Here is a 24,609-nt window from a genome sequence, read left to right as displayed (position 1 = left end):
GGTAGAGGGGGTGGAAAAATGCAGTGGGGAAGATGATCCAGAGTGTGGGCGTGGGGAGGGAAGGTGGCAGTTTTCATTGGGTTACAAACATGGCCTCCCTGGGAAGGTGACCTTTGAGGAAAGATTTGAAAAACGTGAGGTATTATCCACGAGATGGCTGAGGAAGATCCTTCAGCAGGGGACCCTCAGGGCAGGGTGTGTCGGGTGTGTGTGTGTGTGTGTGTGTGTGTGTGTGTGTGTGTGTGTGAAGAGCAGGGAGGCCTATGTGGCCAGAGCACAGAGAAATGGAGATGAGATCAGAGCCTGGCCTGGAGGATATAGAAGCTGTGACCTTTGCTCTGAGCAAGGTGGGAGGTACAAGGTAGTTCTGAGCAGGGAGGCACGTGGTATGTCTTCTCTAAAAGGATCACTGGGTTCTATGCTGATAATAGAAGTGGGATTGGGGTGAGGGAGGCACCGAGGAGCAGTAGGAAACCACTGAGTGCGAGCAGAGGGAAGAGTGGATGTGATGAGGCTTTGGATACATTCTGAAGATGGTCTTTACAGCATTTTCCAACAAATTAAATGTAGGGTATAAGAGAAAGGATTCAGGGAGGACACCCCTGTGTTGGACTATGCAAGTGGAAAGATGTAGTTGCTGTCAGTGGAGATGGGGACTCTCAAAGAAGCATATTTGAGGGGGAGGCATAACAGGCATCAAGTTTAAAGATGGTGAAGGTAGCATGTCCATTAGAAATGCAAGTGAGGGCCTCCCTGGTGGCTCAAGGGACTAGGCACCGCACTGAGAAGCAGTCCACAGCCTCTGCAGCACGACTTTGATCCCCAGCTGGACAGGAGCAACCCACATGGCGTAGCAGGCCTCTCCTGACTCGCCAGCTGCTTCCCTCAGCAGTGTATTTCAGTCTGCCTGTTCTATTCCCCACTCTGTCTCTGGTGAATCCTCTCACCACCACCACCCCCCACGTCTCTGTCCTGTACCCTAGCTCTTGTATGCATAAATAAAGAAATAAATATTTAAAAAAAAAAAAAGAAGAAGAAGAAGAAATGCAAGTGAGGTGGCTGGATTGGCCAGATGAGTCGGGAGTTAAGAAGAAATGTCTGGGCTGGATGATGCCATTGGAAGATGGGATATGATGCCATTAAATTATATTTATGGCCTTAAGAATGAATGAAGTTGCCACAGGAGTGATGACTGTCAAAGAGACTAAAAAGGGAAGGGACAAGGCCCTGACCACTGGGCTAGTCCCATCAGCCTTGCTGAGCAGTCCCATCAGCCCCCATGCCAGGAGTTGACTGGCTCATCATTGCCTGGGATGCAGGTAGACCAGAGAGTCCAAGACTCTAGTGTGCACAGGAATCACCAAGGATTTTGTTAAATCTCAGAAAGTTTGGAGCCTGAGATTCTATGTTCATCACACGCTGATGATGTGCTGGCTTGATCACACACGTTTGGTAGCAAAGGCCATTAGGGCGTCCCACATGGCTGTGTATCAGCTCAGCTGCCGAGTCCTTGGTTTTGTAGCTTATACTCTCAGCTGATGGTTTGGAGATGCCTGAGTATTTCAAGAAGTTCTCCAAGTCACGCTGGTGCTCAGCTAGATTTGGAGCCATGGCGGACAGAAATCAGACAGTGCCCAGATGGGAAGGGATCTACACCTATGCTGAAAAATGTTTATTTTTCTCCCTCAGAAAGAAAAGATGGTCTTTACAGGGATTGTGTTGTCAATTATGAGATGTGATGTTGGGACTTAGCTGGGTATAGTCAAGTGGAAGATTTATGAAGCGGTTCACAATTCAGCATAACGATAACCCGGAATGCCTGCTGTCCGAAATTGTTCCCAGATTGACTTCTTGGAACAAACAATGGAATCCAAAATTTGTCTACAATATTGGGGCCTAATATTATATTGGGCAAAGTCATAGGATACAATTGAGGCTACACAGCCAGGAACAGAATCCACCACAGTCTACCTGGGCGAGTCCCACAAGGAACAGCTGCCCCAGCTGCTAGACACAGATGTCACCAGACACCCCTGTGATCACGGAGGGCCCTGCAGCTCAGGCTCCATCACTGCTGATATTGACAACTGGACACTATCACTGCCGACACTGCCCTTGCCCAGTGCCTCCTGCACAGTCCCAGCCTCTCTATGCTGCCACGTCCAGCAGGTGGTCGCTGGCTGGTGGAGCCTTGAGCAGCATCCACCTGCAAGACTGAGAAAATAGGTTTCCTTCTCTTATGGAGGAAGGTGGCCTCTGCCTCCTCCCAAGACTTTTTCTGTGTAGAATTTTGTAATGTAGAAAGAGAGCTCAGGTGCAGGGGGTGAGGTTCGGTACAAGAACAACAATTTCAATGTTTGGAGCAACAATGTGAGACTAGAACTTTCCCTGGTAACTGAAAGGCACTCAGGCTTGGCTGGGAGAACAAGTAATAAATGATTCATCCATTCATTCTCTTGATTCTATCTTATTGGGTCCTACCTTTGTCTCTCCAGTTTATACTCACAAATCATCACTGTGGGATGGTGAGAGGATCACTCAGATGTCATCTCCCTGCCCATCTCTTACTAGGATCAGAACCCTCAGGTCCATCAGCACTGGTGTTCTAGATCAGTATTTATATTTCCTTGTACATGAAAATGTATGAGGGTAGTGACTCTCTAATACTCGCTAAAGAACAAGGAAAACCCCACCACCCTACACTCCTCAGTTAGATGTGTTGTCACCCAAAGTCCGGACCATGAACAGCTGTCAGCAGACCCAAAGATGTCATGTAAACGCTTACATTTTGCTCCTGGGATGAGATGATAGGGGTTTACTTGCTAACTTTGACTCAGTTTCTCTTTGTGGACCCTGTAGCTAAGGCCCCAACACTGCTCTTGCCTTGGGACAAGAGTTGTTCCAATCAATTCTCTGATACCCATTGCATTCCTGGAGTTCAACTCAGCTCTGACACCAACTCCCTGGAGTTCACATCAGGTGCCACAAGTCGAGGGCTCCATCCCACAATACTGTGCTCACTTCAGATGTATGTCCCACGATTCAATCCTTATTTCACCTCATGGAAAAAAATAAGCAGAAGCCGGGTCTTGAATACATAAAAACCACAGAGGCCAAAGTCAACCTAAACAGGGCAGTCCAGCTGTGACGATGACCCATAGGCAGCCTCGAAGACCCAGCACGCCGTAATTTCCAAATCCCGATATTGCTGCTGCTGGAAGGATAAACAATGGAATGTCGGGGGCCTCCCTGATGGTGCACGGGGCTAAGCACAGCACTGTGAAGCTATCCACAGCCACTGCAGCACGGGTTCGAACCTCAGCTGGCCAGGGAGCTATCCACATGGTGCAGCAGACCTCTCCTGTCTCGCCTGCTGCTCCCCTCAGCAGTGTATTTCAGTTCTGCCTGTTCTGTTCCCCACTCTGTCTGTGGTGAATCCTCTGGTGAATCCACATTTCTGGTCTGCACCCCAGCTCTTGTATGCATAAGTAAATAAATCTTTTTTAAAAATGGGATGTTTGGCCAGAACTTTATGTCCACAAAAGACATTGTACTTTATTTTTTTGGATTTATACATTTAAATTTTGAGGTTACATTTTTGATCTCCCAGATGTGCACATGTTCCTCTCACCCACCACCAAACCAGCTGTGCACACACCCGGTCTGCTTCCCTCCCCGCCCCCTCTTCCTTCCTGTTCTCTCTGGTGACCATTGCATTAATTCACTCAGTTCAAGATGTATTCTTACTATGTTGTGACTGTGTTTGACTATTGGTTATTTTATATTCCACAGGTGAGTGAAACCATCGATATCTGTGAAAAAAAACCTATTTTAAAATATAGATTTTATGACCCAGTTCTTGCATTTCTCACACGTAATTGCATCTGCTCACCAAGATAATCTAAATGAATACAATGCACTCAGCTAGCTCTTACCTAAGGATGTTAGAAAATTACCAGACACTGGCTACTAAAACAAATACTTTGCGGTAAAACAAGGAAGGTGATGTTTTTATTGTACACGGCCTTGCTCGCAGTGGCTTATAAGATACACTGGGAACTCAGGAGAGTGGGAGCTGCTGGCCCTGCTCCCGAGGCAGCCTGGCTTTGACACTGAAAATAAGCTCCTTTATTAGCCCTTTTTCATAGTGACGATCCTCTCAGTCAACACTTGCACACCATTCAATTTGTCTACAAATTGAAGGGGCACCCAAGTTTGATAGTTTGCTAGAGCAATTCATAGAACTTTGGAAAATGCTGGGCTTGAGTGAGCAGGTGGTGGGGTACAGGGGAGGTCTGGAAGGATCCCAAGTACAAGAGCCTCGGTCACCATGGTTAGTGTGCATGTCCCCCCAATTCTGAAGCTCTTTGAACCCCATGATCTAAAAGTCATTTTTTTGTTTTCAGGGTTTTTTTTGTTTGTTTTGCAAAGACTGAACATACTTTTTTTTATTGAGATGTAATTGACATGTGACATAGTATTCAATTCAGGTGTACAAAATTATGAATTGACATCTATGTATTACAAGATGATCACTGCCATAGGTTTGGTTAACGCCCATCAGCACAGAGAAAGCTTTCGACAAAGTGCAACACCCATTCATGATAAAAGCCCTTGAAATTCTTGGGATACAAGGAACATACCTCAACATCATAAAGGCCATCTATGACAAGCCAACAGCCAGTATCATTCTCAATGGTGAAAAGCTGAAAGCAATTCCATTAAGATCTGGAACAAGACAAGGATGTCCACTCTCACCACTGCTTTTCAATATAATACTGGAAGTCCTAGCCAGAGCAATAAGACAAGAGAAAGACATCCAAGGAATCCAAATAGGAAAAGAAGAAGTCAAACTATCACTATTTGCAGATGATATGATAATATATATAGAGAACCCCAAAAACTCCACAGAAAAACTAATTCAACTCATCAATCAGTTCAGTAAAGTGGCAGGATACAAAATCAACACGCAAAAGTCAGTAGCCTTCCTATACACAAACAATAAATCTGAAGAAGAAGAAATCAAAAAAACATCCCTTTTTTTATTGAAACAAAAAAAATCAAATATTGGGAATAAATCTAACAAATAGATAAAGGACCTATACAAAGAAAACTATAAAACACTGTTAAAAGAAATAGAAGAAGACACAAAGAAATGGAAAGACATCCCCTGCTCATGGATTGGAAGAATAAACATTATTAAAATGGCCATCCTTCCAAAAGCAATATACACATGATCAATGCTATTCCAATCAAATTTTCAATGTCATTCTTCAAAGAAATAGAACAATTATTGATGAAATTCATATGGAATCACAAAAAAACCCGAATAGCAAAGCTCTCCTGAAAAAAAACAAGGGAATGGAGGCATCACACTCCCAGACTTCAAACTATACTACAAAGCCATAATCATCAAAACTGCATGGTATTGGAACAAGAACAGACATACAGACCAATGGAATCGAATAGAAAATCCAGAAATAAACCCACAGATTTATGGTCAACTAATCTTTGACAAAGGAGCAAAGACTATGCATTGGAGCAAAGAAAGTTTGTTCAATAAATGGTGCTGGAAAACTGGGTCGCTACATGCAAAAGAATGAAGCTTGACCACTACCTCACACCATACACAAAAATCAACTCAAAATGGATTAAAGGACTAGACATAAGACCTGAAACCATAAAATATATAGAAGGAAATATAGGCGAAACACTACGTGATTTGCACATCAAAGACATCTTTACAAACACATCACCCAAAGCAGTGATAGTGAAGGCAAAGATCAACAGCTGGGACTACATCAAATTAAAGAGCTTCTGCATAGCAAAAGAGACAATAACAAAAACAAAGAGAACCCCACCAACTGGGAGAACATTTTTGCACACAACACTAATGATAAAGGACTGATCACAAAAATCTGCAAAGAGCTGATGAGACTCAACAACAACAAAGAAAGTAATCCAGTCAAAAAATGGGCAGAAGAGCTAAAAAGAAACTTCTCTGAAGAGGAAATGCAAATGGCCAACAGGCATATGAAAAAATGTTCAACATCACTTGTCATCAGGGAAATGCAAACCAAAACTACCATGAGATACCATCTTACACCAGTGAGAATGGCACATATTAAAAAAACTAGCAACAACAAATGTTGGCGAGGGTGTGGAGAAAAAGGAACTCTCCTGCACTGTTGGTGGGAGTGCAAACTGGTCCAACCACTATGGAGAGCTGTGTGGAGATTTCTGGGCCTACTAAACATAGAGCTTCCATATGATCCAGCAATTCCACTCCTAGGTATTTACCCAAAGGACACAGAAACATCAATTCCAAAGAACACCTGCACCCCTATGTTTATAGCAGCACTGTTTACAATAGCTAAGCTTTGGAAACAGCCCAAATGCCCAAAAATAGATGACTGGATCAAGAAGATGTGGTACATATATACCATGGAATATTACTCAGCATTCAAAAAGATAAACACATGCAATTTGCAGCAACATGGATGGCGCTGGAAGGGATCATGCTCAGCGAAATAAGCCAAAAAGAAAAAGAAAAATACCGGATGGTCTCACTCATAGCAGGAATCCAGAAAACTTAAATAAGGGACCAGGAAAATGAATAACTATAAGAAAGTGAAAATCAAAATCAACAAAAAACTATGACCAGAGACAATTTTGGGGGGGCGGGGGTGGGAGGGGAGGGATTGGGGTCAGAATGGGGGGCTGCAATTGTATGGGGAATATAAAAATAAAATTTATTATTTAAAAAAAAAACACCCATCAGCACAAACAGATACAATTTTTCTGGTGATGACAATATTTAAGATTCATTTTCTTAGTATCTTTCAAATACGCATTATAGTAACTATAGTCACTCTGCTGTGCATAACATCTCTGAACAATTCTGTGTTTACCTGGAAGTACTTCTCCCCACCTTTGTCCATTCTACAGCCACTAACCCCTTCCACCTCCCCAACCCCATACCTCTGCCAACTACATGGTTTAAAAGTTTTATTGGAAGTTTTAATATGTGAGCATGCTTAATTGAATCGTTGGACATTGGTGACTGAGCTCAACCCCAGCACCCCTCCCAGAGGTTGGGGAATGAATCTGAATGTTCCAGCCCTCTAACCCTGTGTCTTGCAACTTAACTGAATAAATTTATTAGTTCTGACGGTTTGGGGGAGACACCCTTAGTGTTTCTATACATAGTATGCCATCTGCAAATAGTGGCAGTTTTACTTCTTCCTTTCTGATTTGGATGCCTTTTTTTTTCTTGCCTAATTCCCTGATTAGCACTTTCTAGACTAAGTTGAATAAGGATGGAGTGAGTGGGCATTTTGTATTGTTCTATTGTTCCTGATTTTAGAGGAAAAACTTTTAATTTGTCATCATTCAGTATTATGCTAGTGGTGGGCTTCTCATGCCTGGCCTTTATTACATAGAGGTATGTTCCCCTGTCTGCCCAGTTTGTTAAGAGTTTGGTTAGAAGTGGACGTTGAATTGTGTCAGATCCCTTTTCTGTATCATTTATGATAACCATGATTTTCAGCCTTCATGGATTTAATGCTGATTTAGTGCCTTTCTAACTCCCCAAGTGGCAACATTAAATGCAGAAGCTCTGCTCAATGAGCCATACCAATAAATTCAGCCTGACTCATCTCAGTGTCCCTTCCACCATTACCCTCTTGTCCCCATTCCCACACATGTTCCCTGGATTGCTGTCTATAAGTGAGAAGTCAAGTCATTGTCTCAGAGTGTGGCACCCTTCATGCATCACACTCTCTCTCACTTCAACAGGTCTGAAGCCAGTCCAGTTTTAGAGCAAAGAGGGAAGGCAGGGTGAAAAATGATAGAAGCAAGCAGAAAATGAATCAGCAAGCAGAATAATCATTAAGGAAATATAAATGATTCAGGAACTTAGTGGGGAAAGTTGCTTTTATTTTGAGTATAATTGCTGATTTCAGAAAATCATAGCACTGATTTTCTCAGGCTCAGTCCTGATAAATTTCAAGTTCACTCACCATAGACCACCTTTTAGTCTATGTTTCAGCCAACTGAGTTGTAGTAGGTAAGAGGGGATGCCCAGATCTTGATCATGTGGCGGGTCTAATAGGAGATACCCCTGTTTCCTCATAGAAAAGGCTGCAATGTGACTGAAAAAAAAATTGAAACCAGTTTTACATCCTTTCAGGAAAAATCCCTTGTGATTGGATGTTTCATAGCTGCCAAAAAAAAAAAAAAAACTGTCTTTAAGACGTTGAAGCTGCCTTCTCCCGGTCTTGGTCTGAAGCTTCGCAACTTGAAAGTTTGGCAAGTCCATTCTTCCCTGAGCCCCAGGGTCTCAGGTGAGGTCCTTTTTGCCAGAGAGCTTTGTCCTTGTGCCTTCTCTGGGGCCCCATCCCCTGATCTGCTAGGAGGATTCTAGCAGTGAGATAAGGTCCCAGGGCACAGGAACCTGATTCTCCTATCACCTGTTACATTTACTAAACACATATCCTCCCACTTTGCTCCTTTCTTACAAACTGTCAAATATTAAACCAAATAGTTCTATAGGGTTAACTGATGTGTAGGCAGCAGGCATATGTAGAAGGGGATCCCCACCCTCCAGTTGCTTATTTTGGAGGGAAAGAGGTCCCATCTGTGCCTCAGAGCAATGATTCTCAGTGCCTTCCACCCCCTAAGAAGACTTGGTTCTGCAGACACACAGTCAGGAGAGGGGGTTGCCTGGTCTCTACCCCCACACCTCAAACCAGCTTCTTTTTCTGGGGCTTAATGTTTCTAGTTTCTGCAGGCTAGCCCCATGAACCAGTTGTTCACCAATGCTCCCCGGGGCCAGTGTGGCAGCCAGCATCTCTGTCCTCATAGAAACTCCTGGAGGGACCCAACTACAGACGCCATCATGGAGGGGGTGGCAGGCGGGACTCTGCACCCCAGAGGAGGGAGGATGGGAGCCAAAGTCATGCACCTCATCCACCCCATGATTCTGCCTTAGCTATTGCCCTCTCCTGTTAATCACCAGGTGATGGGGACCAACCCCAATGAATGGCTCACAGCTTCCTGAAATATGACCCTACATGTCCCTACAGAGCAGCACTTAAGGACTTTAAGTCTGGGGTCAACTTTGGGCTGTAGAGGATCCTTGGGCTAGGGTGTAGGTGTTAGGCCTGGCCTGCCCGTAATGCTCAGGTGCCAAGACAGAGTGACAAATGTGAACTGTCACTGATGTGACTGATATGGTCACTGTCATTTCCTCCCCAACAAAGCACTGTTGCATGTGGGGAGGACTAGTAATATGCGGGTGGCTCTGGGGACCTGCCTTCTCTTCCAGCATTTCCCTGATGATGTCTGCCCCCCACCCCATGACATCGTGCGAGGATGTAGGTATAGGGGTCATTCCCCTCTACCCCAAATCTACATTTAAATGTTATTTTACTGGGAAGAAAAAGGCAGGACATATGCTAGGAAGTTCACTTTGTTTCCTCTCCCATGAGGTACAGTTAGGTGGACACACGGAGGGGTGACCAGCTCAGCATAAAGAAAATCTGCACAATTATACCGGATGGACTTCTCACTTCTTCATAAATATTAGGATCCAAGTTTCTCTAGAAATTTAATAAATAAATTAATATATTGATACATATGAAATGTGCATGTGTGTATATAATACTATTACAATATACTACTGTACGTGTACATGTGATGTGCATGTCTAGGATCCTGTACATGTATATCTATGTGTAGAAAAAGGGTGGGGTGTGGCCATGTGGAGGGGGGTATTTTATTTCAGGGAGAGCCATACCTGAGTCACACACACAGGAACAGAACCCCCTCCCACACCAGGTCAGGGTTCACCCGCCCCTCCACTGGGCACCACGTCCCTGCTCACACCACTGCCACCCCCACGGCTGTACACTGGACCCTGCGGCTCAGAGGCTGTCCCTGCGGCCCCAGGACACGAGTGTTGTCACTGCTGCCCTTGCCACCTTTGCCACATCCTTTCTGCTCTGTCTAGTCTCTGTGTCCCCACATCCTCTGTCAGAGTCCTGCTCGTGGTCACCTGTCTGGGGAACCTCAGGTCATGTCACCTGAAGAATGTTGGGGAAAGAAAGCAAGTTTTCCTCTGTGTGGAAGGTGGGGTCTCTGCTCCTGCAAGCATGGAATTCCCCGACTGGGGGCAGAGGTTGGGGGGAGCATATTTTTTAAATGACAAATTTCAAGTTGGTTTCTTGACTTTGAACATTGTGATGACCAGTGACACTTTGAGCCTCCTCCATTTCTCTTATTTAAATGTGCCTACGAGTTACCTCACGCCTGTTCCTCCACCGTATCCACGGAGGCCCTGTGGGGCAGGAATCCGTCCCCTCACATCAAGCCCTCAGCCCACCAGGATGTATGTGCTCTCAAGGCGCCTCCTCTGCGTGGACCGAATTAGAGGAGAGGCTGCATTCACTCTGATTCTGTGTTGGAAAGAGATGTTAGGGCCCTTGAGTGGGAGATGTTTGTTTTGAGTAATATAATGTGTAAAAGGTCCCTCCTCTCAACATCCTGAGTATATTCTGAAAGTTGTTTCTCTTAACATCCCTTTACCCTGCAGTGGGCTATTCCTATGCTAAATGCAACAGTAACATCTTTGAAAACAGCTTCATTCCTTCTGTGGTAAATACTGGTAGCTGTAACCCACAGAAACAAAATTATGCCTTCAGCCTGCACTAATTTATAAGGCTGCACAGATCTGAGATGAAAATGTTTGAGACTCCTGACCCAGCCCCATGCCTGGGCTAAAGGAGACAGTGTGACAGAGGTCTCCGTGCAGGAGAGGAGGGGGCAGGGCGAAGTCCCTGTCTCCTGGTGGGGTTCTCACAGTCTCAGCCCCAAGCAAGGTGTGTCTGGCTTGGGCAACATTTTGTTAGGGATTCCCCACCTCCCCTTAGTTTTGCTTCTTCTGACAACCTGTGCAGGGTCCTCAAGCCTGACACAGGTGACTCATCCCCAGTCTCACTCCCCATTGCCTGGAGGGTCTAGAAAAACCAATCAGCATCACCACCTCCAGTACAAAAAGCTGAGTCTTCCTGCCAGGACTCAGATTCTCTCCAGAACCCCAGCATGGGAGCCCTGAAGCCCCCAACCCTCTTGATGCTGCTCTCCAGGGCCCTGGCCCTGACCAAGACATGGGCAGGTGAGTGCAGGAGTCTGATCCAGGGAGAAAGGAGCTAGGGGACCACTCAGCTGGGGCACAGGACACCAGGAAAGGCTCCAGTTTCTGCCACTGCAGACCCTATGGTCCCCTCCTCTGCTCTGCTTTTTCCTGGCCCATCTTCCAGTCTCCCTAGGTCTCAGCCCTCCTTGTCCTGCTGCCCTTCTTCAATCTCAAGAGCACCCTAGTCCCTTTCTCCTTTCTTGCTCAATCTCTCTGGAACCTGGAACCTGAGTGGTGAGGAGGGTCAGCCCGGGTCTCCCTCCCGCCCCCAGGCTCCCACTCCCTGAGTTATTTCTCCACCTCGGTGTCCCGGCCCGGACCCGGGGAGCCCCGCTTCATCGCCGTGGGCTACTTGGACGACACACAGTTTGTGCTGTTCGACAGAGAAGCGGCGGGGCTCAGGATGGTGCCGTGGGCGCCGGGTAGAGGAGGAGGGGCCGGAGCACTGAGCCCGGAAACCCAGATCACCAGGGACAGCGGAGCGTGGTACCGAGACAACCTGCACCCCTGCGCGGCTACTACCCCAGCGAGGCCGGTGAGCAACTCTGGCCAGGACCAGGCCAGGAACCCCATCCCCAAAGTCCAGAGTCTCCCCCGAGTCTCCAGGTCCCTGCGTCACCCCAGACTAAGGGACCTGCCGGGCCCCTCGACCCCAAAAGAGCCTGTGGGACAGTCTCCTGCTTTCATTTTCAGTTTAGATTAAACCGCGGGAGCTTGGGATTCTCCGGGTGACCGCGGGGCAGACTGCTGGGGTGCGGGACAGGGTCTCACACCATCCAGCAGATGTACAGCTGCAATGTGGGGCCCGACCAGCGCCTCCTCCGAGGGTAAGTCAGTTCGCCTAGGCGGGCGCCAATTACTGACCTGCGCTCCTGGACCAAGGCGGACATGGCTGCTCAGATCTCCCGGCGCGAGTGGGAGGCCTTCCGAGAGGCTGCGCGCTTCAGGAACTAGCTGGAGGGCACGTGCGTGGAGTGGCTGCGCAGAGACCTGGAGAAAGGGAAGGAGGCACAGCTCACAGGTGAGGGACTGCAAGGCCAACTGACCTCCCCTCTGCTTGCTGATGATCAGAATGCAGCCAGATCCCCTCTATTTTGTGATGTACATATTTTAGAATAATTAGAATTGACCAGTAATATTATACCAGAATCTGTTGGGTTTTACGAAGTCATATATTTTAGAAACTCATATATATATATATATATATATATATATATATATATATATATATATATGTTGGAAAGGTATAAGCATTTGTTTCCATGAAGTTTTAAATACCCAAGTGACCTGATTTGTTTTAAATATCTTAGAATGCTGATTATCAGGGTAGTTTTGTTACAGGCTTAACAAATACATGCAGTTTGTATAAACAATTTATTACCCAGAGTGATGAAGATTTTAAGTGTAAAAAATTTCTCTGGCAAGACTCAATATTAGTGACTGGGTAAGATCTCTCTCTCTCTCTCTCTCTCTCTCTCTCTCTCTCTCTCTCTCTCTCTCTTTCTCGCACCTTTAGATTATTAGATCTTTAGATCATTTAAATAGACTACCAAAAAGCTCAACATAGTCACAGAATGTTTTTTTCCCTTCAGGCACATGGAAGAAATTAAAACTTAGTTTCACAGTAGTATATTACTGATATAAAAAGTTAATCTTAAAGTCCCTATAACATGTTCCTTATTTTTACTTATCACTTACTAGCTTTGAGATGGTGCGAGGGTAGGGGAGCCTAAATGTCTTGGCTGGTGGAGTGGCACCTGTGTATTTACAAATGCAATTTCAGGACACAGCTCAGGCTAGGGTTCAACAACAACAGGGTTTGTTTACAAAAGGGAGAGAGAAGTTGGGAGAGAGGTGTGGGTTAGAGACAGAACCAGAGGCAGTAGCAACTGTTAAGCTGCGATTTGAAGCAGAAATCAAATGCAAAGGCCTCAAAGGTCAAAGGTTATGAAATCAAAGATTTCCAAGGTCTCTCAAGAGGTGGCACCACAGCAGTCAACAAGAGCAAATCTGAAGCTTGGGCAGGGCAGCACCTCACACCCAAATGGTCAGGGCCAAAGGCAACAGCACCAGGAATGGTGACAGATGTGTCAGAGTCAGGGACCAGGGCAATAGCTCTTAGAGATACTAACAGCAAACAGCCACTGGTGTCATTTAGCAGGTGATGTTGGAGCAGAGGCAGAGGTGAGTCTGGGAGGAGTTGCCCGAGCACAGGTACACGGTTCCAACTCTGTGAGGGTCTTCCCAGGAGAGAGTCCAGACAAATCTGACTGAATGCCATGAAGCTGGCTGAAGCCTGATTTAAATACTCTTCAAGGTGCCTGCCTTTCCATCCTGACTGGTCCATTTTTCAGTTGACTGTCACCTGTGGGAGCTCCAGGTTGATCCTTTTGCAATCCCACCTATTTGATTTTTACCAGTTGAACTGCACCAGTGTCCAACCTGACCTATAACGGGCTTGGGCTTTGGCTTTAAAACTGAGCACCAGCCCCGGGGGTCAGGGTTGGGGGTGTGGGAATATGGTCAAGTAGGGGAACTCCAAACCCAGCTGTTTGATTGGTGCTGGTCAAGTTCCAATCAAATTTGTCCACTTTCAAGCCCATGTTCAATCCCACAGTGGTTTCCTGTATTATTCTGTGCCCCACTGTGTTCCCCCAGGCTGGCAAACGATCAACCCAAGGATCAGAGAGATTGACATTAAATATAAAAACTTCTGAAAGCAAGTATTTTCTCTAATGTCTGTTTTCAGAGATGATAATAATTGTCTGATATATTTTGGTGCTCCTTCATTTGGTGAGTATATATTGGTGAGTGTTATGTCTTGATGTATTATCCCCTTAATCATAATGTAGTGACTGTCTAAATCTCTATCTTTTTCAGTTTGAGGTCTATTTTTATCTGATACAAGTTTAGCTGTTCCTGCCTTCTTTTTTTGGTCCATTTGCTTGTAGGATTGTTTTCCAACCTTTTATTCTCAATCTGTGATTATCTTTGTAGTTAAATGTGTTTCCTACAGACAGCAAAATGTTGGGTTCTGTTTTTAATCCAGCCTGCTACTCTGTGAAAACAAAAGACACATTTTTAAAACAGAGACACAGAGATCTCAATTTTCATTTAAGACTTTTGGTCACATGTACTCACTTCAGTAAATAATTATTAAACTCTAAAAACTTTTATTAACTAGGTCTCCAAACAGTAACTCTTTTGGAAAAGGCTCTGTTTCTCAATATGTATTTACTTTTAACTGATCTCCATCAACTGATCTCCATCAGTTCTTTAAATCTGAGGTTCTAGATTTAGCACACAACAAAGCCACACCTCTGTCACAGTTCTCTTCTCCTATCAATTTATTGTAAAAACATACAACATGTAGAAAGCATGGCAACAACACAGCTTGGAAAACAACAATCCAAAGGAAAGAAGACCGCAGGATTTCACTTTTTTAAAAGAGAAAGGACTCCCAGTTATATAGAATGCGTTCCAAAGGACTCTCCTCTGGTACTGAACTTCAGTTCCCCATTGTAGTCTGAGCATAGGGAGAGAAAACAGAACGGAGTGGGCTGAGGTTAAGTAGAATCAGGCAGGCAGAGGGGACTGCCTCTGAGCTTCCCCAGGCCAGAGCCCATCCCTGGTAGAAACTCACCGTATTATGCTTGGCAGTCCCACTTGACTGCCCCAGAAGAGACAATTAAATTAAACCCTTTGGTATCGAAGGTACTTAACTTACCTGGCCAGTCAGACAGACAGACTAGGTTCAAGCTGGTACTACTCCAAAACTCCCCCATGCAAAGGTGGAGGGGATGGTAGAGGGGTGGCCAGTGGAGGCACAGTCAGCCCGTCTCCCAGTCCTCCCAGACAAAGAAGCTGCAGCAGCTGCTAAAAGTGAGTGGCGGCTCTGTACCCACCAGTCTGGCCCCTGAGCTCCAAGTGAAGGGAATCCTGAATGAGCCCCCACATTTGTAAACATTCAAGCCAGGTGTAGGGTCAGGTAAAAGTATCAGGCTTTTCTGCCCTCCCGCCATTAGGACAGATGATGGATCCTTGCGGTCCTGAATGCATGCCTGATGGCGGGCACCTGGAGGAGGGTGTGGGCATAGGTAGATGGGATTCACCTGAGCTAAGACTGGGCTTTTTAAGGGCGGCGTCACAGGGACGCCAGCAGAAGCAGAGAAAGCAGAGAGCAGAAGCAGGACGAATGGAAGAACCCTGAGAGAAGCAAAGAGAACACCAGAGAATGCCGAAAACCCAGAAAGAGTGAAGACTTGCTAGGGGCTGAGAGGCTGGCAGGCCTGCACCCCTGGCAGCCCTGCCAGCCTGCCATGTACTGGGTAAATCCCGATAAAAGCCTGAAAAGCCCTGAGGGCTCCAGGACTCTCTCCTTTACCCCGGTCTGCTGGATCAGAAAACCTGCTCCGTGTCCCGTCCTGCCATTACACCAGGTCTTTGTTTGCATCCAGAAAGCCAAACTGAATCAGAATTGTCTTTGCATCAAGGAGTTTTATTCAAGATGGCCATCAAGGGAGTTGGTGTGATAGGCATCCCAAAGTAACTGACTCCCTGAAGTTCAGCGTGCTGGGACTTTCATAAGGGGCAGAGAAATGTGAGGGAAGTCAGGTATAGTGGCAGGAAGGCAAGGTGCAGGATCTCTATGATCTGAGCAGACGGGCAAAGGAGGAGTCCTGGAGCCCTTGGTGTCTTTTGCAGGCTTTCATTGGGATTTACCAGGTACATGGCAGGCAGGGGTGCCGGGGGCCTGGAGGCTGGTAGGCCTCTCAGCCCCAGTGAATCTTCACTCTTTCTGGGTTCTCTGGCGTTCTCGTTCTCGCGTGCCTCTGCTTCTCTGCTGGTGCTGCTCTCCTTTTAGTGTTCTCTTTTGCTCTGCTGGTGTCCCTGTGACTCCGCCCTTATAAGCCCAGTCGCTTAGCCCAGGTGTAAGGGCAGGAATGGTCACAGTGCAGGTTTTCTGATCCAGCAGACCGGGTAAAGGAGGAGTCAGAGTCCTCAGTGGTTTTTTGCAGGTCTTTTTGGGGTTCAGCGGGTACGTGGCAGGCAGGGGTGCTGGGAGGCTGGCAGTCCTCCCAGCCCCCAGCAAATCTTCACTCTATCTGGGCTCTCTGCTTCTCTCTCTGCTTCTCTGCTTCTGCTTCGGGCTTCTTCTCTTTCGGCTTCTACCGGCGTCCCCGTGACGCCGCCCTTAAAAAGCACAGTCTTAGCGCAGGTGTACCCACTTCAGGTGCCCGCCATCAGGCATGCATTCAGGATCACAGGGTTCCCTCACCTATCCTGATGGCGGGAGGGCAGAAAAGCCTGATTTTTTTTACCTTACCCTACACCAGGTATACCCACTTATGTATGCCCACACCCCACTCCAAGTGCCCACCATCAGGCATGCATTCAGGACCGCCAGGTTCCATCGTCAATCCTAATGTCAGGAGGGCAGAAAAGCCTGATGCTTTACTTACCCTACATCAGGACTTCACATTTCCAGGTCCAAGGAGGTGCCTGACATCTCAGTGACAGGAGTCACTGTGTGACTTCCCTGCAGGGGGTTTTCTCAAGCAGATGTTTGTTTCCGATGCCACTGTCATTTGAGACACAGAGAATATTAGGGATGTAACATCTTCAGTTTTCCAAGTTTCCAGGATGCAGGTGAACCAGTTTATGATTACTCGTAAAGAGGGAATAGGAGTGTAATGTAGTGAGTTAGCAGTTAATCCCAGAGAGAGAATGCAATTTCGTAAGTAAACCATTAATCCTGGAGAAGGAAAACAAAAGGGTAGTTAGAGTTTAATTCTACTTATTTCTCATTTTTAACCTAGGGCAACATAGCACCATCCATTTTCTGGTGGGGAGAGAGAGGAGTGCATCAGGGTTTTGACTAGAAAGTGACTTACCCAAAGGCCCTACTATTTCTGCACAGTTAAGGATCTCAGTCTTTCCTGAGGTAGAGGTGAGACCATCCCTTATAACACCCTTCACTGGATCCCTTCCACCTGGCAGCCAAATTGGTTGTTTTTTTTTTTTTTTTTTTTTTTAAGATTTATTTCTTTATACAAGAACCAGGGTACAGTCAGAAGCACAGGAGGGTGAGAGAATTTACCAGAGCCAGAGCGGGGAACAGAACAGACAGACCAACAAAATACAGTGCTGAGGGAGCAGTGGGCACAGCAGAGGAGGTTTTTGCGCCATGTGGGACCCTCACAGGTGGCTGGTGATTGAACTGGCGCTGCAGAGGCTGCAGGCAGCTTCACAGCCCAGCGCTCAACCATTGCGCCACCAGGGGAGGCCTCTGGCAGCCAAATTGTGAGCCATGCCTTCTCTCTCAAGGTCTTCCTTCAGTCTGAGAACATTTTGAAGAACTGACTCCTGCTTTTCTGAGTCATTCACCCTCCTCTGAGAAAAAGTTTGAGTTCTCCTTAAAAACCTGCATCCACTGGCTTCCCCGGTAGCGCAGCGGTTGAGCGCTGGGTTGCAAAGCTGCCCGCAGCCTCTACAGCGCCGGTTTGATCCCTGGCTGCTCCCGGGCCAACGGAGGAGGGTCCCACCTGGCGCGCAGACCTCTCCTGCTGCCCGCTGCTCACCCCAGCAGTGTACTTCGGTCCTTCTGCCCGCTCTGCTCCCCACTCTGGCTCTGGTGAATTCTCTCACCCTCCTGCGCTTCTGACTGTACCAGTGCTTGTATAAATAAATAAATAAATAAATAAATAATAAAAATCTTTAAAAAAAAAAAGAAGAAGAAACCTGCATCCTCATATCTCAGGCTTCATCCTGATTCTAGAACCTCCTAAGAAATAGATTATCCCAGATTCCCTGGACCAGACTGGTATCTGGGTTTGTGCTCCCTTTCCAAACCCCTTGTAATGCCCATTCTGAGTATGGTCATAAGAGGCTGCTTCACTTTCCATGGAGGAAACAAAGTGTGATTGTCTATTTCTTTCCCCTTTCAGAACCTCCAAACACACACGTGACCCACCACCCCACCTCTGACCAGAAGGGTCACTCTTAGGTGTTGGGCCCTGGGCTTCTACCCTGCGGAGATCATCCTGACCTGGCAGTGTGATGGTAAGGACCTGACCCAGGACACGGAGCTGGTGGAGACGAGACCTGGGGGTTTGGAACCTTCCAGAAGTGGGCAGCTGTGGTGGTGCATTCTGGGGAGGAACAGAGATACACGTACCTTTTGCAACACCAGGGGCTGCTGAAGCCCCAAGTCCTGAGATGGGGTAAGGTGGAGCCCTTCTGGAGACCTTCAGAGGGCAGAATGGAAGCCTGGGACTCACGACTGCGCCTTCCCTCCTCTTCTAGCGCCACCTCCTCAGCCCACTACTCCTATGTACTTCACCAAGAGCATCACTGTCAGCCTGGTTCTCCTTGGAGCTGTGCTCACTGCCGCTGTGATGACTGCAGCTGTGATGTGGAGGAAGAAGTGCTCAGGCAGTGAAGGGATGTGGTTTAGTTTTCTTGACCCATGGGAGGAATTCAAGCCCAGGTGGAAATTTGACCTGAATCCTTACAAGGAAGTACCATCACAGACATGTGCTCACCCATTTGGAGCCCTATGTGTTAACTCTTACTCATTATAAAGCAAATGTGAAAATGAAGGACAAGTTTACCATCTTAATGAACCTTGGGATGAGGACCTTAAACCCAGCAATTACCTGCTAAGCACGGACGTCCAAGAGATCGGTCAAATCTTTGCACATGTACTGTGCTCATGTGTCCTGATCCCACCCTGGGACTGTAGTCACAGTTCTGCAAACTTTCTGCAGTCCAGGATTAGGGGCTCTTTTAGATCTTCATGGCCCTGATTCCTCTCTGATATCTCAAAGAGGGCTCTTATCGTACGAGTAGAAAAGATGGTACTACACTGAAGCTGTAGAAGTGGGAGAAGGGCCTGGTCCCTGAGATCTTAGTATAGTCTAGATGGAGCCCATGGGGTGAAATCACCCACCCCATTTCTCCTTATTTAGGACCTCCAAAAGATGAAAGATTTGTTTCCATACATTTTGTCTAGCTGGGTGGAGAGTTTGTTGAACACATTGCTTATGTGAAGAACAGAGAATGGTTTGGGAGAAGCATAGAGAAGAAGCTGGCTGTCTCCACTGGAGGATATAGAAAACCTAAACCACAAGAAGCTCTCCCACTGGTAGACTCTAACTGGGACCCCAATAATGGAGGTATGCAAAAGTTAGAGTACTATCAGAAGTACTTATTAGTAGCATAAGCAGAAGATATCTAAACAGAAAAGTTTTGTTCAGGTACTAGAGATTCAGCAAAAGGCTGATGAGGATCTTTCTGGGTTTTTTGAAAGAATTATGCACATATATGAACCCTAATGCTCCAGAGAAAGCTAGAATGGTTAACATGACATTCATTGTGTAGAGTACTCCATGTATGAGGAGGAAGCTAAGATAGATGATGCTACACAAATGAGTCCTTCCCTAACTTCATAGTTGAAGAAACTAGGAAAGAACAACAAAATCACCCCAAAACCAGTAGAAGGCAGGAATAATAAATTTAGAGCAGAAAGAAATGAAATAGAAAACAAAGACACTCCTAAAGAATAGTGAAACCAAGAGTTGGTTCTTTGAAAAAATAAACAAAATCAACAAGTTATTAGCCATGCTGATGAAGAAAAGAGAAAACAAAAATAATAGAATCAGAAATGAAAGATGGAAACAAAGACAGCACACAAAAAATTATACAGCAGTGTCCCTAATGAAAACAGATGCTAAATAAACGAACACAGATGTTTCAATAAAATATTAGCAAACCAAATCCAACAGTACATTAGAAGGATTATACATCATGATCAAGTGGAGTTTGTATCAGGGACACATGGATGGCTTAACATCTGAACATCAATTAATGTAATTCACCACATCAACGAAAAGATGGATGAAAACCATATGATCATATAATGGATGCTGAGAAAGCTTTTGATAAAATTCAATATCCAACATTCAAACTCTCAAAAAACTGGGGATAAATGGAACATCCATATGTAACAAGCCCACAGCTAACATCATTCTCAATGTTGAAAAGCTGAAAGCCTTTCCACTAAGATCTGGTGTAAGACAAGGATGTCCACTCTCACCACTGCTTTTGACATAGTATTAGAAGTCCTAGCCAGAGCAATTAGGCAAGAGAAAGTAGTAAAAGGAATCCAAATTGGAAGAGAAGTAAAACTATCATTATTTGCAGATGGCATGATAATGTACATAGCCTGAAATAATTCATGGAAAAATTAACTGAAATACTAAGCCCGTTGTGGACCTATTGCTGATCTTATATTGAATTATCCTTATTATATTTGAACACAGAAAGTGGTGTTTTCTGTAGAACTTTCAGGGCCCAACCTCTACCATCACCTTCCCTCACTCTTCCTCCATCTTCCCCCGACCCCCATCATGAGAGCAACATCAGGAGGAATTTTTAAAATTAGACTTCACTGCCAGGGCAGGTAGTGAGGCGCCATCACTAGGAGGACCCAACCCTCACTCTAGATGATTCCAGTGGATGTGACCACACTGAGGCCTCAGCCTCCTCAGCTCAGAGAACCTTCCTCACTGCAGCTGCCACAGCAAGGGGCCCTAGGGGTATCAGAGCCCTGGGTCCCCTGCTGTATGGCCTGGGCTGTGCTTCTGAGTCTGACTTCCCACAGTCATTAGCTACGCTGGGATCATTGTATCTGACAACCTCCAGGGTGTGAACACTGAACACTGTACAAATACTTGTCTTGTTTCCATTGTTGGCTTTTATTCCCTTCTTGTTTGCATTATAAAAACTCGGTCAACACTTTCTCCCGCCCTCCTTCTTTTTTTTGGATGCACAGCATTGATATAACAACAAAAATAAAAGAACTTTTATAGTGAAAACAAAAACAAAAAAACTGATCTCCAAACTGATCTCCAAAAAAACTGATCCTGGTATCGAACATAGTAATAATACCTACTATTTTTTTTTTGTTCTCTTCCAGAGTGAGCATGAAAATAAGAAGATACATCCAGAACACTATAGTGGGGAGGGAGGTGGGGGAACCAGCCTGTGTTTATCTGAGATCCTCTCCCTGCTGCACATCTAGGGTTACCCTGGAGAGATGGGAGAGCCCAGAATGAGAAAGAAACAATAATTTCACCCTCTCTAATGTTACCCTTCCTCCAGGAGCTAAGGCTGACCCTGCCCCATTTCTCCCTCCCTTCCTGGACTGTGGACAAAGCTCAGCTCAGGAACTGGGGTGACCTGGGCTAATCCTGCCCCTGGGCCAGGCCAGCAGGGCACACACTCCTCCCTGCCTCTGTGGGACTCCCTCCAGCTCTGGTCTAGAGAGAAAGTAGCTGCACCCACGGAGGCAGTGACCCTGGGAAACAGAGGAGCTGCCAGGCTGGAGCTCCCTGACTCTGAGGCTTGTGGAAATTTTACAGAGACCCCAAAGGAGATGAGCTTGAAGTGAACATTGGGGGCTGGGGGAGGGAGCTATCAGGGTTGGAGGTGCTGCCACATCCAAGCAGGGGACCTGTAGGCAGGTCATCTCCAGCTCCTTTCAGCTCGATCTAACCATGAGATATTGGGCACTGTGGTGATGGTACAAGGGTACATTGGTGAAGGAAACTCTATAGGGACTACTCCTGAAGGGGGAAAGCAAATATTGTTTGAAAATGAACAATGATGTAAAATATGTATATAACTAAAAAAAAAAACATAATCTAATCATGAGATATTTCTCATCCAGTGTTTCTTTTTTTTAATAAACATTTTTTTAAGATTTATTTTTATTTATTTATTTATACAAGCACTGGGTACAGTCAGAAGCGCGGGAGGGTGAGAGAATTCACCAAGCCAGAGCGGGGAGCAGAGCAGGCAGAAGGACCGAAGTACACTGCTGAGGGGAGCAGCGGGCAGCAGGAGAGGTCTGCGCGCCATGTGGGACCCTCCTCCAGTGGCCGGGGAACAGCTGGGGATCGAACCGGCACTGCAGAGGCTGTGGGCAGCTTTGCAACCCAGTGCTCAACCGCTGCGCCACCAGGGAGGCCCCACATCCAGTGTTTCTTCCAGTCCCCCTCAAAAACTGCTTCTTCACAGAACGTTTCTCACTGAGTTGTTGTATTGACATTCTTTACTCATGGGATTTGCATTCAGTTATTCTGAGACTTGATGTGTAATTATCCTCCCATTGTCTTACATTAGCTGAACCTTTGTCTAAACTCTAGGAAGGGAGGGGAGAAATGGAAGAGTGCCTACCTTTTAGAGTAGGGTTTAATGTTAGAGTGCATGGAGTTCTTGTTTCTTTCCCATTTGGGAGTTGTCCTATCTCTCCAGGTAACCCCAAGTGCTCTGTCTCTCCTGTCTCTCTCTCTCTCTGTCTCCCTCCCTCCCTCCTTCCTTCCCTCTCTCCCTATAACTAAACCCTGCCATTGTCATTTCCTGCTGAATGTCTGCTTTTGGGTCTTGTCTAGCAGTTTGTAAGCCTGCTGGTAAGGACCCACCAACCAGGTTGTTTCCACCTCCTGCCCCAATTTTGCTTGGCTTCACACCTAATGCTGATTTTATTTCACTTATAGGTAGTTCTGATTTATAATGATCTCCTGAGAAATGTCAAGCTGCATATGCTGTGACCTCCTTAGTGTCCACTCTAGAAATTGCTCCTTGCCTGAGGGTCACTTGTTACATTGACTGAAGTTTGCCATTGGCAAAAGGAAAAAGAACAAACAGTAAATGTGAATTTGCAGTGCTGTGCAATCTGGGAATGCTTTGTAAGCAAAGAGGATTCTAGAACTCTGCCAGACAGCCTACCAAAAGTGGAAAACAAGTGACTACTTTATTAGGGACCTCACTGCTTCCTGAAGAATTAGAAATGGGGCCTCCTTCGTGGCCTAGGGGTTAGGTCTCAGTGCTATCATCACTGAGACAGCCCACCATGATGTCCTGATTTCAATCCCTGACAGCACAGTGACGTCTTCTGTCTGAACCCCTGCTCCCCATAGCAGTTTATTTCAGTTCCATCTGTTCTGCTTGCAACTGTGCCTCCATTGAATCCTCTACCCACCCTCTCAATTCTGGCCTACACCCCAGTTCTTCAATGCATAAATAAATAACTAAAATCTTAAAAAAAAAAAAAAGGAATTGGCAATAATTAAAACACAGGGGTACTGTACAGCAGTACCTTAAAAGCAAATCACCCTAAAAGCTAGGGAAGACCAAACAGCTAAGGAAGCATCTTAACACAAGCAACATTCAATGTATTTTCTCTCTCATGCTAACTTGAGACTTGAACTTTCAGAACACAGCTACTGAAAAGGAGAAACAGCGGTTGCCCAGAAAGGGGGATTTTTCTTTCTCACAGAAAACTGTGCATCAGATTAAACCCACACCCAACACTTCCCTTAAGATCACAGCTTCCTTTTTTGCAGCGCATTCATAGCTTAATGTACTGGGCCACAGAGAAAATGGATGCTTGGGGAAAACAATATTTTCAGACAATTTCTTTATGGTGGCACAGAAGAGGTGGTCCATGTGTTTAATTGGCCTAACCATAACCCAGGAACCTTTCCACAGCAAAAAGGACCCTGACCTGCAGGGCCCTTTGAGTTTGGAAAAGGGGTTGTATCCAAATGCCTCCCAAGTTTACCAGCACATACTTGTTATGTCATGTGTGTTTTCTTGTGGGGTAGAAGCCTCCCCATGCAGAAGGACAATGGCTCAGTCACTGGCAGGTCACTGCTGGACCGATCCAGCGTGGGGATTCTCACTGACCTGCACTGTGACTACAGAGCCACTAAAGGACACCTCACAAAGGAAATTTGTAAAATCTAACGTTTACTACAACAGACAGTGACTGATAAAATGTAAATATAACTTTGTATTTTCCAGATGCTGTAATAGGCACTAAGGGAAGCAATAAGGGGGAAGGGCTCAGATCACAATAGGAAGGTAGATACTCTGCAACTCCTCCTTAGGGGAAATATCAGTGAAAGATGCAAGAGGTTCCCTGATGTTGGCAGAAGGTGCAATACTCTCATGAACGCATGAATAAGGTTATTATAACCATAAGGCAGAATACTGTGAGGACATTATGAACACTCTGGGAACGCCTCAGTGTGTTGTAGGCAAGAGAGCAAAGCCATCTGATAGGCTTGAATCACAGCAGCTGCCCTGTTCTGTGAAGCAGCCACTGCAGGAATCTGTTATCTGTGGAAAATCAGTCTTCCACCTCCCCTGTGACCAAGGAGCCAGCTGAATACTCTAGCAATGAGCCTTTGCATCTCTATGGTATTTTCTTTCAAAATCTGAAAAATGATCAAATCCCAGCATTTTCCATGGGAAAATCGATGCTTTCTACATAGGGAAGGCATCGACATTTCTCTAGGTTAAGATAAATTCAGAAAATCAAAAGATCTAAACCTATTGATAAA

At 45.9% G+C, this 24,609-nt stretch overlaps 1 pseudogene; it reads left to right on the top strand.

Annotated features, from left to right (window-relative positions):
* Positions 1 to 11,103: 11,103 nt before the first annotated feature.
* LOC119258419 (class I histocompatibility antigen, Gogo-OKO alpha chain-like) lies at positions 11,104 to 18,717 on the top strand (annotated as a pseudogene).
* The last annotated feature ends 5,892 nt before the right edge of the window (positions 18,718 to 24,609 follow it).

Source organism: Talpa occidentalis, unplaced genomic scaffold (assembly GCF_014898055.3).
Source record: "Talpa occidentalis isolate TD23 unplaced genomic scaffold, MPIMG_talOcc4v2.1 talOcc4.40, whole genome shotgun sequence".
NCBI lineage: Eukaryota > Metazoa > Chordata > Mammalia > Eulipotyphla > Talpidae > Talpa > Talpa occidentalis.
This window is presented reverse-complemented; position numbering and strand designations above follow the sequence as displayed.